This window comes from Lagenorhynchus albirostris, chromosome 10 (genome assembly GCF_949774975.1).
Source record: "Lagenorhynchus albirostris chromosome 10, mLagAlb1.1, whole genome shotgun sequence".
Lineage (NCBI taxonomy): Eukaryota > Metazoa > Chordata > Mammalia > Artiodactyla > Delphinidae > Lagenorhynchus > Lagenorhynchus albirostris.
In genome coordinates, this window is record NC_083104.1 from 82404082 (window position 1) to 82423761 (window position 19680).

A 19680-nucleotide genomic window follows, 5' to 3' on the forward strand; every position below is an offset into this window, starting at 1 on the left:
TTTATTGATCCATTGAGGGCTTAGCAGGGCAAAGCAGGACACTATTAGGACTGAGATTAGTGAGGGATGACATCAGTGGTTAAAAGTGTGGGCACTGGAGTCTAACTACCCGAGCTTCAGATTCTACCACATGCAAAAAATTTCCTTTATTCTCCAAGTTCTCACTTATGAAGATAAGACTCATCATCATCATCACCATCTTCATCATCCAGCCCTCCGCAGGGTGGTTGCAAGGACAAGTGCTCACGATGGTTCTTGGCCCATGGAGCATGTTGGGTAAACACTAGCCACTGTTGCTACTGTTTAATGAGTTCTCTGACAGTGATGGGCAGGTGTGGGAGCCTGGAGCATTTGGCTGAACAGATGTGAGGAGTCTTCTTCCTAGGAATTAAGAATAACAAAAAAATATGACTGCTAGGAGGCAGCAGATGAGATGGCCCCCGAGTGCTTCCAGCCTTAAAAGTCTTTGTCTAAGAACTCTGAGCATCTTGGCAGGAACTGGATATCCACATGAAAGAAAGTATTGAATGGCCAATGGAAAACAAAACAAAACATTGCTTGGGACTTTTGTAATTCTTTGGGTCCTCTTGGAGAAGTGCCTTTTTGAAGCTCACTTTTTCTCTTTCCCCACAGCACTGATTTTTTTAAAGCGATTTTCATTGTTTTGCAAAAGAGCTACAAGGATTGGATGGGCCCTCTCATTTCACCATCCTGTGGAAGACCCAAGTTCTGAAGTTCCCTGAGAGCATGGGTGGTTAAATCTTGGACCAGCAGTACTTGAAAACCATTCTACTGTGATTATCCACATTGGACCAATAGGACTTGATTTGAGTTTCCCCTCTTCCCACAATAGAATATTCTCGAAAAAAGGGGAAGAAGCCTGTGGATTAGGTAAGCCTTTAGTGTGGAAAGTGAACAGTTGGCTTCAGAAGCAGCAGCAGGAGCTATATCCCAGCCCTGGGCAGAACAGAAGAGACCAGAGTTACCACCTTGAACTTTCTTTGCACTTAGCAGAGCTGCAAATTACAGAGGGTCAGTTCTACTGTGCCAAGGTCAAGCCAGACCTTCTTTGCTGGCAGGAGCACAGACAGGGACCAGGTCAAATGGTAGGGCCAGCAGAGGCTCCTGGTGTGATGAGGATGTGTTGCCGGGTGGTGCGACCACCACTCAGCAGTTCTGGGAGGAGCTGTTCCCTTGGCCTCTCCAGCCCTGCCTCGGTCAGGATGGGCTTCACCCTCAGGCTTCAGATCTCCTCCTGACTGTAGAGCACTGTGGCCCCAGCTCTGCCCTGACTTGGCCTCTTGCCTCCCTGCCCTAGTCATTTACTAACAGAAAGAATTTTGTGAACACTTTGCTACTATGTTAGTTTTGTTATTTTTTCAATCAATCAAAAGTTTTTTTTTTTAAATTTTTTGGCTGCATTGGGTCTTTTTTGCTGCGTGTAGGCTCTCTTCAGTCGCAGTGAGCGAGGCCTTCTGTAGTTGTGTTGCACGGGCACAGTAGTTGTGGCGCACGGGCCTAGCCACTCCACAGCATGCAGGATCTTCCCAGACCAAGGATCGAACCTGTGTCCCTTGCATTGACAAACAGATTCTTAACCACTGCACCACCAGGGAAGTCCCAATCAACAACTTTTGTTGGGGAAGTTACTGTGGCAGGTGCTTCTAGGCCCTGGGGTAGAGCAGTGGGCAAGATGGGCTTTCGTGGGATGTACATTCTCAAAGAGGGAAGATGAAGTAAGTAAGTAGGCAGGTGAAATAAATCAACAAGGTAGCCTGAGAGAACAGCCAGGAGTGTGGGCATCTTGCAGTCATTACCTCTGCTGCTCAGGACAGTGCTGTGGGAAGGTGTTGTGCACTCATGTGTGTTACCTGGCAAGGAGACTGCAGCTAGGAGAGGAAGACTCTTGTCCAGGGTCACACAGCTGATAAGGAGAGCCAGCATCCAGGCTGAGTGAATTATTGTCTGTTGCTGCACAACCTGTTACCGTAAAACAGTGGCTTAAAACAATAATCATTTATCTCTCACGGTTTTGTGGGTCAGGAACTCGGGGGACAGTGGGGAGATTTGAAGGCTGGGGGCTGGAATCATCAGAAGGGTCTAAAGATGGGTGTTGGCTGAGACTTCAGAGAGAGAGAGAGAGAGAGAGATCCCATTGGTTTGGGCAGTCACAAGGCTGTGCCCAGATTCAAGAGGAAACGTGGACCTCACGTCATCGTGGGCTGAGCATCAGTCCCACTGTGAAAAGAACACGTGGGATGCAATAAATATGTTGCTGCAGCCTTCTTTGGAAAGAATGATCCACTGCATCTGGTCTGCCTGCTCCAAAGCGAGCGTTCACTGCACCTCGCACGCTGCTGTCTACCCTCGCAGGTCCATCACCCAGTCTTGTCTATTTGCTGACTTTCAGCCTCTTCCCAGGTCTTTGATTTCTTCTGGACGCTTCAAGGCCAGCGGTAGTCCCACACCTCGCCGTTTCTGCCAATTGTGGTTCCTCCCACGGTCCATTGTAATTTTAGGACACTCTGGATAGAGTTTATTCTCTCCGGTTTTTGAAGCAGGGAATTCTGTTACTTTGTACTTTAGGGTCCATTAACCTGAGGGGAATCGGAGGGTGGGCTTCATATCAGACAGCTCCCCCCCCCCAAACAGGGGTGATATTCAAAATACTTAACCAATGAGGCATCCACTTACGCGGCCCCTGGAGCCGGGAAGGGAACACTAGAGACGGTCGTGGGAGACGAGACCTGTGTTGTTGCCGTGAACTGCACGGAGGCTTCCGCGAGGAGGCGCTGTGCCGGAACTGCGACGTCGTGGGGAGAGGGAGCCGAGGGGCAGTAACACTAAGCAGCGCACAGAGTGTTCTCGGGGGTGGAGGGGAGGACAAATAACCTTTCTCCCCAACCCATCTTAGGTTCTTTATTTAGCTGGGGCCTTGCAAGTGGAGACCAGCAAAAGACAGATTAAAAAGAGAAAAACTGAAGTTTATTAACACGTGCATCGCGAATATGCTTGGGAATACTCAGTGCTGAGGAACTCGGAGGGGCGGCTAGAACTGGGGCTTATATACCATTTTGAGCTAAACAAAGGAAAAGGGGTTAAGGGGTTTGGGGCTTCTGGGTAGTGGAGGCCAGCTTTGGGAAGGTGATCAGGAAAAGTGTGGTAAATAGGGATTGTTTAGTAAGGTTTGTTATACAGATTTGTCTGTGCCTTCTCCTTAGATAAGAGTTAAGAGTCCTCCTCTTCCTAGTACAGGAGAGGGAGACACCTTTAGAAAAGTAAATTTACAAAAAGAAAACTTGTGTCCTGTTTTAGAGGTTTTCTTGCAGCTGCTGGTTCTCAATGGGCCTTTAGCTTAAAATAATCCATATGCCAAAGAGACATATTTTGGGGTGGCATATCCTGGTACCCTTCAGGCATGAGTGACTAATTCTGCACAGGGGAAACAGAAGCTGGGCCCTGTGCTTCAGGGCCTATTCATGGTTCAGTGAGCCCTTCAGAAGTGAACAGGTGATTACACCCTGAGGTTCTTGAATAATATCCCCTTAAGTGCTTCCAACTCATGTGTTCTATTGGATAGGGAAGTGCCCACACTCACAGGACCTAAATCCTGTAGTCTTTAATCATCTGCAAGGGATCCACTTTTCCACTTGTATCCAATTCAGTAGCTTCCCTATATTTCTAAAATAATCCATATTTTCCCCTTAAACCATTTGGCTCCCTGGTGTAACTCCTTCCCCCACATCTTCCCATCTTAATGCACAACATATGTATGCCAGCTCTTTTCACACAGTAAATCAGCAAATATTTCATATTAATATTGTTCCCTCTGCTGTGTTTGAAACCTCAGGGAAGAATTCTCTGATGCCCACACCACCCAATGCTCATACACTTTATTCTTTCATTCTCTATGCCTTTGGCCTCGTACTTGCCCCCAACTCAGTTGTGTAGTGGTTACTTATGTTGGAATTGTGTCTCTGACCATCGTGATCTGCTTTGGACACTTTGAGGGTTGTGACTGAGTAAGCTTGTGCTGGGTTTCCCCCTAGGGTATCCAGTAGATAACTGTCCACACCGACTGAATGCATTCAGAATAAGATGTTAGTCCTAAAACCTCTGTTAATCCACTTATTCAACAAATCAGTTTTCATTAAAACAGATTGTTTACACTGCTTCATTTAATTCTCTGTTGTATCTCCCCTAGAGTCTGCCTAGAAAGGATTTTACTGTATGAGAACATTAGGGCCTCTGGGCACAGGGAGCTGATAAACAGGCCAAAAAGGTAGAGGTTTCCAGGTCCCAGTGAGAGAAAGAGGATAGAGGTGATCATGATAAAAATGTATTACATAAGTGATTTGAAAAGTAGAACTAGGGTTAGCATCTCTTGTAGGGTTGAGATTGGGATTATTAAATATAAAATAGGGGATCTACATTTAGTATAGGATACAATCAAATTAGGAGGTCAAGGAGGCAAGAAGATTTGTACATGAATGGCTAAAATGAAGATTAGGGTTAAAATAGAGTTAATGCTGCTGTTCTGTGCTGATGCCAGAGTAAATGTTGAATCAAAGCCATTTTGTGTTGGGACTAGAATAAAACTAGGATTTCCCTTTTTCTTTTTTTTTTTTTTTGGATTTCCCTTTTTCTTATTTCATCAGCATGTATCCGAGAGAATTTGGTATTGTTGCCACTGCCATGGGGAAAGCTGGGAGACAGCATCTGTGAGATTAGGACCCCAGGAAACTTTACACATTTTTTGGAGATATTTATTCATTCATTCACTCACTCATTCATTCATTTATAGAACTAATTGGGGGCCAATTTTCTGCAACATTCTGGTCCTTGCTTCTATGAGTCTGAAATCCAGTGGAGGAGTTAAGCCAGGAACACACTACATGAACTACCAAAACTTCCTCCATGCAGCTATTGTTTCTTGTTCTCAGGGAATGCTTTGGAGCATCTGATAAACTCTTATTCCAGGGAAGCAAACCTCCTTCAGCTGGGGGGTCTAATAAATTAGACATATTTCTAGAGTGGGATGATTTCCTCAAAGTTTACTGAGAGATATGAGACTTCTCACCCGTGCTGGGGAGACACTATTTGTATTCAAGCACAGGGTTAAGAGCCTGGAGACTTGAATCAGCCCTCCTGGGTCCAAATGCCTGAAATTGTTAAGCTGCTACTAAATTCTGTGTCTCAGTTTCTGCATCTGAAAAAGGATGGCGATATTACCTGTTTCATAGTGCTGTAATAGAGATTAAATGAGTCAATGTGTGAAAATTACTTTAAATGGTACCTGGGATATCATAATCACTATATAAATACCTAATAATAACAATATGATAAATCACCTTTCTGAGCAAGAGTACAAACCTGATGACCTTAGAGAGGTCTTCGGTCAGGAGTCTGGAATGCCAGTTGTAATACCACACACTGCCACTCGATGGCACCAAAGCCCACATTGTTAAAACTGTCCTGCCGGCATAAACATTTTGAGGTCTCCCTCTCTGTCTGAGCTGTTTTCGATTTGTGGGTGCCGTAGAAGATGAAACACTAGAACTGAAGAAGTTAAGCTTTCTACTAAGGCTCTGTTCTGAATTCCAGCCTAAGGATACTGAAATATTTGACGACGGTATGAAAGCAACAGTGTGTATTTGAGAAGTTGCCTGATGGAAGTCACCAGGCCTGGGTTTTAGTCCTAACACTGCATGTCCTTGGGCAAGTTTCTGAACCCCTGGACTTCAACTTCCCCCCGTCCTTGCTGTCATTTGGGGCATAAAATAGAACAACAAACAGACACTTAAGGAAGTGGAAAAAAAAACCAAGGGAGAAGTAAAGAAACTATGGTAGAAATGAGAAGTGGAGGTAAAGAAATAGTAATGATGTGACAAGGAGGTGAGTTGGAAATGGAAATGATAAAATTGGGGAGATCACCATGGAGGTGAAATGTATGAAATACAAAATAGAGAAAATATTAAATTTGATTCATATGTTTCATACAGAGATAAGTACTTCCCCTTAGCACATTTTCAATTTCTGTGTCTCTGTGTCTCTGTCTCTCTCTCTCTGTCACACACACACACTCACACTCACACTTGCATGCATGCACACACACGTGGCTGTCATCCATTTCTGTGACATGATGGATGTGAGGAGAGCAGAGGTACGGGGAACACAGACTTCCTGACAAAACCATGAAGAAGTTGCTCTCACTTTTCACGCACATCAAGCAGTTCTCGCTCAGCTCTCCCTGGAGTCCTCGTCCTTCCCCAGCAGCCTCCTGGGTGCTCTCTTTACCTTCTTGTTCCTCAGGGTGTATATGAGAGGGTTAAGTGAAGGAGTGCCTACTGAATAGAAGAGACCAAAGAACTTGCCCCTCTTTTGGGCATAGAGATTTGGGGGCTGGAGGTAAACGGAAATGACTAAACTGTAGAAGATGGTGACCACAGTGAGATGGGAGGAGCAGGTCCCCAAAGCCTTTCTCCATGCTATGGCAGAGTTAATCCTCAGCACTGCCCAGGCAATGGCACCGTAAGAGATAAGAATGAGGGCGAGTGGCATGACCAGGAAGATGACACTGGACACAGCTAACTGAATTTCATTGTAGGTGGTGTCTCCTCCTAACTACAATGAGGTACCACCTCACACCAGTCAGAATGGCCATCATTAAACAGTCTATAAATAACTAATGCTGGAGAGGGTGTGGAGAAAAGGGAATCCTCCTACACTGCTGGTGGAAAACAGTATGGAGGTTCCTGAGAAAACTAAAGAAAAACTGAATTACCATGTGATCCAACAATTCCACTCCTGGGCACATATCTGGACAAAACTATAATCAAAAAGATACATGCACCCCATGTTCATAGCAGCACTATTTACAATAGCCAAGACATGGAAACAACCTAAATGTCCATCAACAGATGAATGGCTAAAGAAGATGTGGTACATATAAACAGCGGAAAACTACTCAGCCATAAAAAAAAAAGAAATTCTACACGTAACTTTACAGTCCGCCCTCCATATTCGCAGTTCTACATCCTCCCGCAGATCATGTAGTATGCAACAATTGAAGAAACTCTGCATGTAAGTGGACCCACATATTTCAAACCTGTGTTGTTCAATAGTCCACTGTATATTACTGCAGTGATGCTATCTATAGACTGTAGACAAGCGGTGACACCTAAAATAAGAGACTGGTATACACCTGGGTTTTTTCAGTGATCATACAACAGATATTTATTAAACATGAATCATATGTCACTGTGTTCTAGGGATAACTACAGTCCCTCGCTTCATAAAGCTCACATTCTAGCACAATGCTTCTCAAACCCTTTTCTCTTCTGTACCCTATACATTTACTCAAACATAAAGCCAAATATTTTATTCCCATTTTATCTCCGACCCTACTCTCACAACACCCTGTACCTGCTTCTATCACAGTATTCATCACAATGGACTGTTATCACAGGTGTCCTAGTCTGTTTCCCCAACCAGACTGAAGTACCTTGAGGGCAGGAGCCAAATGTCCTTCAACTTTATATCTCTAATGCCCAGAATAATTATCTGGCACTAAAAATATATTCAACAAATGTTGTATGAATGAATGCATGAATTAAATGCATGAATAAATAAATGAATGAATTGTTTAGCATCTGCTCCAGATGTACAAGGGGCTGACAAGGAAAGCTGGCCCTATAATACTGAGGGCTGGCCTCTCCTCCCATAGATATATCAGGTATAATACAGCCCAATGTTCACTTAGTTCTATTTTTTTTAATATTCATATGTATAACAACTAAAAATCAGTTCTTGGTACCATAATTTCAAAGATATGCTCTGGCTCCTTTTCCACCAGAACTCACCTTATAAGCAGGATGACTGCTAGCTCCCCACCTCTCTTTTGCAGGACCCAAGAAAAAGGAATGACGTTTTCAGGCTGGATGACCACGGGCCAATGTTGAATAACTGGTGAATCGAAAGCTGATGCCAAAATCTCACATGACAAGCTCTGCCCTTCCTGGGCACTGGATGGAACCTAGATGTAGGAATGTCATCAAAGGGAAAAGCAAAAGGGATTATTTACACGTTAAAATTAAAATCCTAGGAAAGATATGACAGAGCAATCTCTCTGGACTACAGAGAAAGGGAAAACCCAATTCTCATTCCATTTTAGAAAAAGACAGAGGAAATGCACAGTCTTTCCTACAAAAGCATGCAACTTTAAAGACTATCAATACAGTCAATAACAAAGAGGTTAAGGAAGAAACTCAATTGAGGCACTTAGACACTATTTTCTTTAGCCCTTAAGAAAACCACATCATTCACTGTTTCTCTTCCCTCGACAGTAGAAACACTGCCTCCTCTTACCCATTCTTCTCCATCCAGATCTCGCTCTTCATCTCCTATCACTACTGTGACCTTCTCTCTGCTAGGTGAATCATGTACCCACATCCAGTCCCATCTCTCTCCAGGTAGGACTTCCAGGGCCTGCTGCTCAGGACAGGTCTCCTCAAGGGGGCCAAACGCCTGTGAACACCCATCAGAAGTAACTGCCTTCTCCCAGTGACTGGCATTTTGAGCCAACGGGCAGGAGCTGCTCTGCATTTTTTTGTCCATTGGCAGTATGGCTTTAGATACCAATGAAGTTCAGTGGCTCCACTCTGCATTTTAGGTTACTGGCCTGAAAGAAAAGGGCAGGAAAAAAAGAGAGAGGGAGGGAGGGAAAGTCATGAATGGGAGTAGTACCACATCAACAAAAATCACAAAAGAACCAAGCAGCCCGACGGGGAAAGAAACTGGCAAAGAGGAAGGAAGTTAAAGCTCTGATGAGAGTTTCAGAATTCGTGAGAAAAGCCTAAGAGCACCATATCGTTTGGGTTTCCTCTTCTCACCTTACCAGCTACGCGACTGTGGGTAAGCTTTTAGCATATCTAGGCTTCAAGTTGCCTATCTAAAAAGTGGGGTAGTGATAGTACCTACCTCATTGGGTTGTTTGAGAATTAAACGAATGAATATCAATATGTATACTACACTTAGGACAAGCCCTGACCCAGAATAAGCGCTATATTCACCAGTTTGCCAAATAAAAAACCTTTAATTGTAATAATAAAGGATGGCCTAAAGAAGGAGGAGAAGGAGAGAAAAACAGATTAGAAGAGGTAAAGATAAAATATGCTCCAGCAGGCGGGCCCTCCTACGTCCCAACCCATCCAATCCCACCTCCGACCGCAGGCCCCGCCCCTCCCCAGAAGGCCAGCGAGGGGCTCCCGCCAGAACCCCGGGCAGGGCCTCACAGACCTGCCCCGCAACCTCACCTTCTCCGCCGACCTTGCGGGTTCTGCCTTCTCCGCGGTGGGGCCGAAGGGGCGCAAAGGCCTCCTCAGGTGAGGTCCAAAAAACCCCACCCGCGCCTCAGAGACGTGGGGCTGAACTCCAAAGTGCAGACAGAGCCTTTCTATTCCGCGGTCTCCATGGTAACGCGCGGCTCGCCCTTCTAGGACCCCCGGAGGACTCTTCTCTTTGGTCCAGCACTACAAACCCTGAGAAGGTGGACGGTTCCGGTCCCTGCTTGCTAGTTTGGACCTGTTGCCACATGGAGAACAGATGAGCTTGAATATGAAATTGATCTTCAGCGTGTGAAGAGGGAAAACAACGAAAGAAAATGGAAGCCCGAGTTAATCAGAATTACGTGAACGTAAGCTCCACCACGCAGAGATCTTTAACTGTTTTGTTCATTCCTGTATCCCAAGCTCTTATAACAGTTGCTGAAGAAATTCTTGTTAAATGAATGAATTGAAACGATTCTGAAAAAATATTGCTGCAAAGCATCATTGACTAATATCAGTACTTGCCTCTGATCAGTAGCTTTATTTAAAAGAGAACTATGTGTCACATACATTTAAATATCTTATAATTTGGGGATTATGAAAACCCACAAGCATGCATTATAAGTAATGTATGCTGTATTTTCCAAAATATTATATTTCTAAAGTATTATATTTTTCTATAATATATTTTCAGTATGTTATATTTCAGTATAATGATTAGCAGTAGAAACTTGAAGAGAAGTAATTAAGTTAATTACTTAAGTAATTAAGATAAGCACAAAAGATATATTTAAAAATTTGAGGAAGTGGCAAATACTTTTTAGATTATTCTTTCCTACACTAGAATATGAACTGGCTAGCATAAAATTATGGGACATAACCTTTTTAGAAGGGGAAACTCCAAGAAAATTATTTCAGACAGACAGCCAATATAAACAAAATGAAATCCATAAACTCAAAGACAAAAAACAAATACTTGCTAAAGTTCTGAGTTGAACTGAAAAAATAATCAGAATAATGAACAAGACTGTTGGAAGGAAAATGAAAAATACCTGTGACAGATAAGATGAATGAGCTAAGGATACATTTTTCATTAAGCATATATCTCAAAACCATGAAGTTGAGTATGTACAAAGTACATAATAACCTCTATGAAGCATTCTTGCCAAAAATATTGAACCTAAATCAAATCAAGCCTTTCAAACTTAAATATGTACAGAGTGAAACTATTTGTATAAAATTAGGGAAACATAAATTATACTATAAAATGTTTATGGCTACCCACATATGTACTAAAAATATATAAACATGCATCGGAATAATAACATCAATATCAAGATAGTAGTTAACCTGAGAAGGAAGAGGAGAGGAATTGGAGAGGAGTAGACAAGGGGATATAATTATATCTGTAATATTTATATCTTAAGATAGATGTTAAGTGTTTTTTTTAATTATTTTTTTGTATGCCTGAAATGTTTGTTATTTTTTTTAAAAAGCCCCTGGAAATGAATTTGGTAATTTCAACAGACAGCAGAGGGGCCATAGAATTACTTAACACCAATCAGGCTTCTGTTTCTCCATCAAGGATCATGACCTTCAAATTGGGAATGGTAGGACAAACATTAATATGAGGAAATTAAATTTCAGGACATACAAGGAGATAGTAAAAGAGTAACTACTTGCCTTAAATGAGTGCAAGTCTTCGTACCCAGATAAAATTCTTGAAGGATCCTGAATTTCAGGCAGATTAGCCACAGGGCCCCTGGAGGCCATTTTTAAGGAGTGTGACTCATGCCTAAGACTGGCAAATATCCAAATTTTCAAAAACTGAAAAAAGATGAACTGTGGAATTAGGCTGAAAAGCTTGACATGGATCCCTGGCAAAATTCCAGCATTAATTATTTTAGGAGATTATTTATGAGGTTTTATGAGATTGGGGTTAACCAAGAAAAATGTAAATAAATTATATCTCAATTGGACTAGATTATTAAAGTCACATAGTAAGGATCTGCTGTGGAAGTAAAGTATCTTCAAATCAGCAAAGGTTATACCAAAGTCTCTCATAAATATACCCTGTGAGTATATGTGTACTGGACGCTAGTACTGTTAAGTAGATTGATATCAGGAAGAAAGACTACAGTCTGAAGAGTGGGTGACCATGCATAGCATCTTTCCTGCAGCCTCTTGCTCAGTGCCTTTGTGCAGTATTCACTGAACTCAGTTTCAGAATTAGGGACTTAGGGATCAGTCTAATCAAAACCCAATTTCCTTTAGAGGAGAAGAATACATTTGTATTAAATTGGAGGATTGAAGGAATTTTTTTTATATAATGATCATTATTTAGCAATTATTATGAGCCAGGCACTTTCATAAACCGTATATTGTACTTTCACTCTCACAGTGAGCTGAGATTAAAGGATTTATTGTTACTGTTTTACAGATGCAGCAATTGAGATGCAAAGGAGTTAAATGACTTGACCAAAATATCAAGCTAGTGAGTGGCAGAGCCAGGAATCAGGTCTTCAGAACATAAGATTGATGAACTTTCCATAATACCATTTTATAACTAATGTGCCTAGTACTTTCTAACCTCTTTTGTTTTTGAATAAATAAAAGCCCTGATCAGGCTGGAGGGACTGCTTTTTATCAAAATAGCCCAAGTGTGAGATCCAAGACTCTGGAGTCATTAGTTTCTCTTCTAATCTTATCCTCCTTTGTAGTTTTAGACAAAATTTTAATCTCTTGGCCCTCAGGTTTCTCAAGTGTGAAATGAACAAATTGTACTTGGTCATTACTGCGGTATCTTTCAGACTTGCAATTCTATTATTTTAATGATGAAATTTGATGCCAGGTGATGTGTTAAATGATTTCTGTATATTGTCTCATTTAATCCTCATAACGACTCCGAAAATTAGGTATTCACCCTGGACCTATTTTACAGTTGGGGAAACTGGGGCACGATGTATACCTTGCTTAGGTTCTTATGCACACAGGTACCAAGTGGTTTAGCCTGGATTCAATCCCATAATTAATTTTATTTCATTTTGATAAGCTTTAAAAGAAGTTATGACCAGTCACAAAGCTATGCAATCACTCTTCCCTATGAAAGGAACCAGGACTCCTTGGAGAAATGGCTGATTCCAGGTCTGGAGCAGGAAATATACAAAATGAGCCTGAAATACCTTGTGCTGCCAGAAGGCAAGAAAACCATCAAAGACTCTTAGAGTTAGATGAAAAGGGCACAGGAAATAAAATAAAGGGACTCCCACTGGCCAAAGATGGAATCATTTGAACATCAAGAAGAAAAAGGAAAAAAAAAAGTGCAATTGATTAAGATTCCTTGAATGTTCTTTAAAAATCCATGAGTTAATGATGCTCAGAAAGAGGAAACAACAAAAAATATTAGTTACCAATTGCTGCATAACAAATTACCCCCAAATTTAGAATCAAATATTGAATATTTATTCTCTCACAGTCTCTACAGGTCAGGAATCTGAGAGCAGTTTAGGGGTTGGTTCTAGTTCTGTCTTAAGGTTGCAGCCAAGATGTTGACCCAGGCTGCAGTCAACTGAAGGCTTGACAGGGAGCTGACGGATCCACTTCTAGACTCACTCATATGGCTGTTGGCAGGAGGCTTTAGTTCCTCACCACCTGGGTCTCACTTTTCAACCTGGCAGCTGGCTTCCCCTAGAGTGAGTGATCTGAGAGAAAGGGAAAAAAAGAGACCAAGATAGAAGCCACAGTTTCTTTTTCTTCTTCTTCTTTTTTTATTGGGGTACAGTTGCTTTACAATGTTGTGTGTGTTTCTGCTGTATCAGCTGTGTATATACATATATCCCCTCTTTTTTGGATTTCCTTCCCATTTAGGTCACCACAGGGCATTGAGTAGAGTTCCCTGTGCTATACAGTAGGTTGTCATTAGTTATCTAGTTTACACATAGTATCAATAGTGTAGATATGTCAATCCCAATCTCCCAATTCATCCCACCCCTCCTTTCCCCCCTTGATGTCCATACGTCTGTGTCTCTGTTTCTGCTTTGCACATAGGGTCATCTGTACCATTTTTCTAGATTCCACATATATGCATTAATATACGATATCTGTTTTTCTGACTTACTTCACTCTGTATGACAGTCTCTAGGTCCATCCACGTCTCTGCAAATGGCACAATTTCGTTCTTTTCTATGGTTGAGTAATATTCCATTGTATATATGTACCACATCTTCTTTATGCACTCTTCTGTTGATGGACATTTGGGTTGCTTCCATGCCCTGGCTATTGTAAACAGTGCTTCAGTGAACACTGGGGTGCCACAGTTTCTTTTATTACCTAATATTAGAAGTAACATAACATCATTTCTGCCATACTCAATTGGTCACACAAACCAACACTGGTAAAATGTAGGAAGGAGATACACAAGAGTATGAATACTCAAAGACAGTGCTCATTGATGGCCATTTTGAAGAATGGCTAATGTATCAGTGGCCTTGGCACCTAGGGCACAACTTTTTACCCTGAAAATTAGCAATTAAATAGAAAAGTAAACATTTATTTTGTCTTTCCTGTTTGAACTGACATTTCAGGATAACCAAATAACCCTGAATTGATAGGTTAATGAGATAAAATCCTTGTTTAAAAAGGAATTCCGGGCTTCCCTGGTGGCGCAGTGGTTGAGAGTCCACCTGCCGATGCAGGGGACGCGGGTTCGTGCCCCGGTCCGGGAAGATCCCACATGCCGCGGAGCGGCTGGGTCCGTGAGCCATGGCCACTGAGCCTGCGCGTCCGGAGCCTGTGCTCCGCAACGGGAGAGGCCACAACAGTGAGAGGCCCGCGTACCTCAAAAAAAAATAAATAAAACAACAAAAAAAGAAATTCCAACTCATAAATGTGAAAAAAATATTGAATTAGAAAATCCCAGTTCTGCAATAAAATGGTTGATGCAGGCAAAGATCATCAGTGGATGAAACCACCAGATAAAAGGTTGATGAGGAGCTTTACATGGAGGGATCCAACTAGCAAGTGCTGATTCATTGATCAATCTTAGCATCACAAAGAGTGAAATAATGACATTATATGCCTCCTGATATAAAGCAAAAAGAAGTACGTAGCACCACGTAAGAATGCTTACCCATAAAGGTAAACCAAACTCTAAACCTTTAGAGCTAACATCTAGTTAACAAATACAAGGCTAGAGAAACAAATTAAATGAGGATGCAAACAGACAAAGCCAGCATGTGGAACATTCAGGACAATTGACCCAATTTACTCAATGCGGGGAAAAGTGAAAGATGGAGGAGCTATTCTAGATCTAAATTTAAAGAGGATTAAGAGAAATAACCAAATAAAGTATGTAGACTTTAGATCTTGATTCAAAAAACCAGCATATTTTATATATTTGGGAGATTTTAATATGGACTCAGTATTAGATGGTACCCAGGAATTATTTTGTTAGGTGGGATAATGACATTGTGGTTCTGTTTTAAGAGATGAATTCTGAAGAACAGGAAATAACACGTTTGGAGTCTGCGGAGGCTTTCTAGGGAAATTCCTCGACCAGCGAGTTGAGGTTTCCTAGAAAGTCACCGGAAATGATTATTGAAGGACTAGGAAGTGGAGCTAGAATAGGTTTCTCTATTTTCTCATTTTTAGAGGAGAATGTCGGCAGGAAGGTCTGTGTCTTCAGCCAGCGTGGGACGGGACTTTAGCCGAGGGGCTCCCAAGCTGCCACTGGTGTCTCCGAACCCGCCGAGGTGCGGCTGGGCGGACCCTGGCACCACCACCTGGTTCACTTAAATACACCCCTTCCCTGGGGCCCGGGACGGCTGGCGGGGACGGGGCGGGGCTTTGGAGCCCGGTCCGCCGGGAGCTGGGGACCGCCGCGGGTTCCTGCCAAACAAGGGCCTTTTCCTCCTGCATTCCTAACTCCCTCCCGCTCTTCTTGGCTCTCAGCAGCCTCTTACCTTTTTTTTTTCCTTTTTCATTTATTTTCCTCCCCAGCATCCACTCGTACATTCATTCATTCAGCCAATTTCTAGCTGAGCGCCTACTGGTGCAGGCACTGTTTTAGAAGTTGGGAATACAGCAGTGAACAAAATAGACAAAAATCCCTGCCCTCAAAAGCCTGGGAGCCTACATTTTAGTGAAGGGGAGATCTACAATAAACAATAGAAAGAATATAAGTTAACTTATGCACCATGTTGGAAAGTGATAAAGTGCTATATAGGAAGGTAAGGCATGTCAGGATTTGAAGGAGGGGGTAGGCTGTAATTTTAAATAGGGGACCTAGAGTAGGTTTCCTTGGGAGGATTATGTACAAGCAAACAGTTGAAGGAAGCAAGATTATTCATCGTGAGGGTAGCTTGAGGTGGAGGGGACAGCCAGTACAAAGGCCCTAAAATGGAAATGTGCCTAAAAAGGAAGAGAAAGGTCTGTGTGACTGAAGAGGGTTGAATGAGGGGAAGAATAGTAGGAGAGGTAATAGCACACCCTATAGACTTGTATGCCATTGTAAGGACTTAAGCTTTTATTTTGAAGGAACAAGAGAGATTCAAAAGGCACATTTTTTAGGGCCTTTTATGTTACTCTTTATTTTGAGTAAGATGGACCCATTGAGGGGTTTTAAACAGAGAGATGAAATAATCCAGCCTAAGTTTTAAATGGCCTACTCTGTTGTATTGAGGATAGAAGCAGGAGACCAGCTGGACGGCTAACGTAATACTGTAGGGCAATGCAGACAGTGGTGGCTTGGGACAAGATAGTGGCAGTGGAGGTTGTATTCTGGATATATTATCATTTTCAGTTTATCTTCCCCTGCTCCCTCATCTCCCATAGATACCTCAGATTCTCAGTGATTCCTTCTTTTTGCTTTGGTCACATTCGTCTCTTTTCTCCTCCCTTCATCAAATATGCAGGAAAATAAGGTATGGGATTACCACTAGCTTAGTACTGCTGATGAACCCCAAATCCAGGGCAGTATTTGACACATCAAGCCAAAAAGCAGCTGCCCTGTGGGTCAGGAGAGGCCCTTTGGCTGGCACCACCAAGGCTTAAATCCCTGAAAGGAGGCTGGTATCCACTGGAGCCACTTCAAACTGGTCCAGGCAAAGCCACGATTGACTTTGGGAGCTGGATCCAACCAGCAGAGAAGAAACCGGGACAGTGTTAGAAGACTGGAAAAGAAAGCTGGGTAAAAAGATGCAGCAGGTAAAAAGAGGAGTGTCTGCACTATATCACAAAGAGGAAGAACTGAGCCCAAGAAAGGAGGAAAGCAGTGGGAGTGTGGTGGGCCTGGATTGACCTTGTGGAAGTGTTCTCCTTCAAAATACTTTTTTTCCTGGATGGCCTGGTGATCATTTTACATTATAGAACAATTGGATGCCATTTCTGTTTTTCATAAGGTATATCAGGGACTGAGTCCCTGATTTTCTCACCCCTCTTGGTAGTTCTGGGAGTTGATTTCCATGAACAGAACTTCATAGTTGGTTGCAGCTTCCCCTACATTTTCCATCCCTCCATAACCTCTCCAAATGTATTCTTTTCCTTGCAATAGGTGGTAGTATCAGATGAGACTCCAGGACCATCAAACCAGCTTTGTATCCGTGATACCAAGCTCCTGCAGGAAAGAGGTAATGCACACAGGGTATTGTGGCAGGAGTTATGGCAGCTGAAAATGGGGCAGGGACACAGACTAAGTGGGAGATGCTTCCTGGGGCCTGGAAATATGCTCATTATTGAGTATTTATAGGAAATGTGTTATTTCTATACTAGGCTTGGCTCGGTATTGAGAGGAACTAAATTATTAGGTTTCTACCCTCATCTTAAACCAAATTTGGAAAAAAATAAAGATTCATAAAAAAAGGTTCTTCAAAGCAATTTATGAAAGATATTGAATGTATTCATTCACTTATTATATGTACAACTTTATATATGATAAGTAGCTTACATATGTGTACATGAATATTTGCACATATAAAACTTGTGGTATAATACAGTAACTCCTCCCAACCACAATTTTACCAACATGTAAAATTTGAGTGTAGGTAATTTTATTTCTGTACCTGTGTTAACCCTGAGATTTTTAAATTAAGTATAGGTATACCTGAGAAATAGAAGATAAAGCCATGGCAAAAGAAGGAGAAAAGGTATTGTCATGAAGCTTTGAGAAGAATAAAGGAAGATGGGGAAATGTGGGGCTGGGCTTTAAAAATGCTCTTTGGTGGCATATATGAAGAGAAAAGTGGATAAGATTTGTATAGAAGTGGCTGATGGTATTTAACAATTCTGGAGTCATAAAATTAGACCCTGAAAGGCACAGACTTTTAGAGGACTAGGCTCCTGGACACCCCAAAAATAGGCTTTTAGTATATATTACCTACAAAGAAAAAATACGTAAAATGAATTTCTAAGCATATTATTGGAACTTCCAGAAGAGAAATCTTGAAATTTCCACTGTATAGGTAATCATAAATGAAAATTAATAATATAGGACATATTTATCACAAATTTAGGAGAGGTAGAAAATAATGAATATTGCTTAACTTCGTTGTTCATTTTATTTCATTTTTTAAAATATATATAATTTTATGGTTCACATCTGACCTGAGTATCCAAGTCCTCTTTTTCTCAAAAGATCTTGAATTCTCTTCCTATAGGTGATTTTCAGGGCCATAAAGTTTACAGTTACTTAACATAAAATGTAAATGAGTTAATCTCGCCCTGGATAATATCTATACACTGCTTTAACAAATAGTTTTGTTATGGGCTGAATGTTTGTGTCCCCTCAAAATTCGTATGTTGAAGCTCTAACCCACCCTGCAATGTGATGATATTTAGAGGTGAGGCCTTTGAGAAGTAATCATGTTTAGATGAAGTCATAAGGGTGGGGACCCAGTGATGAGATTAGTGTCCTCAGAAATGGAAGAGACCAGAGCTTTCACTCTCTCCCACATGTGAATTCCTGCTAGGGAATTCCCCCAAGTTCATTTTTAACTTGAGGGCAGAAACTGACCTTTCAGATTCTGAGGCTAAAAAATAAAGTTTAAGAATCACTACAGTGGGGGGAATTCCCTGGCGGTCCAGTGGTTAGAACCTTTGCTGCCGTGGCCAGGTTTGCTTGGGGAACTAGGATCCCACAAGCCTCAGCGAGGCTAGGAAAAAAAAATCACTGAAGTGGTTACCAGGGGCTCGGGAGAGGGAAAAATAAGGAGTTGTTGTTTAATGGGTATAGAGTTTCAGTTTCGCAAGATGAAAAAGTTCTGGAGATCTATTATGCAACATTGTGAATATTTTTAACACTATTGAGCTGTACACTTAAAAATGGTTAAAATGGTAAATTTCATATTATATGTTTTTTACCACAATTAAAAACAGTTTTTAATGTGATGAACACTTAGGGGAAAAAAAGCCATGACAAGGTAACAAAACTTTCCTAATTTATGAAGAAGTTATGGTAAAAATCCAATGGGATGTATATGGAGGAGAGTTTGGGTTAGGGTGTGCTTTGTCAAAAATTTAAGACTTATACATTTTACTGTATGTAAATTTTATTTCAGAAGCAGGAATGTAAACAAATATTGAACTCTAGTTAATGATATGTATCATAAAGTGTTAGGGGTGAAGTATGCTGATGTCTTCAACTTACTTTGAAATGCAACAAAATATAAAATGAATTTATGGACAGAGACACGGATAGTTAGATGGACAGATACGTGATAAAGCAAATATTGCAAAATGTTAATTGTAGAATGTAAGTGGTGAATATATGGATGTTTCCTCTACAATTCTTTCAACTTTTCTGTATATTTGAAAATGTTCATTATAAAATGTTGATTGAAAAAAACCCAATTAGGAGGTTTAAGTTTATTGATGTTATAAGGAAAAGAACTGTTATGGAACATTTGAGAGCAAAACATGTATCTGCTGTGAGCTCTGTGCCTTCCAGGTGGTTTGGGAACTTTTTGAGACAAAGAGTTATAAAGTAACAGGCTTTCAGAGGAGATAGTGAGAAAACTGTGTGGAACCCACAATGATTGAACACAGGCCTGTTCTTGATCAAAAGCTAAGGGTGGCCTAGACCAAAGAAAAGTCTTCTTGGCCTATTTCTGTGGAAAGAAGCCAGTTTACTCCTAAATTGAGGTTTTGGTAAAATTGAAATGATAGTTTTGGGGTCCTGAGGCCAAAGGGTTATCCTAGAGACTTACCAGTAGATGATTTCAGACCAGAAAGGAATGGTCTTGGACTTGGGAATATGTTGATGACTATCAAGAAAGATAAACCACCATAAACACTGAAGCTACAGAGAGGCTGAGCTGGATTGCAAGGAATAAAACAGGGCCCCATTAATCAGTAATGTGAA

General features: G+C 41.5%; 1 long non-coding RNA gene across 1 annotated transcript; it reads right to left on the reverse strand.

Moving 5' to 3' along the window:
• Nucleotides 1-114: 114 nt before the first annotated feature.
• LOC132528206 (uncharacterized) lies at nt 115-9437 on the reverse strand. Its single transcript, XR_009543132.1, has 4 exons — nt 9315-9437; nt 8368-8680; nt 7863-8035; nt 115-381 (listed from the first exon to the last, which is right to left on the reverse strand). It is a non-coding gene; the product is annotated as an uncharacterized LOC132528206 (long non-coding RNA).
• Between the last annotated feature and the right edge of the window lie 10243 nt (nt 9438-19680).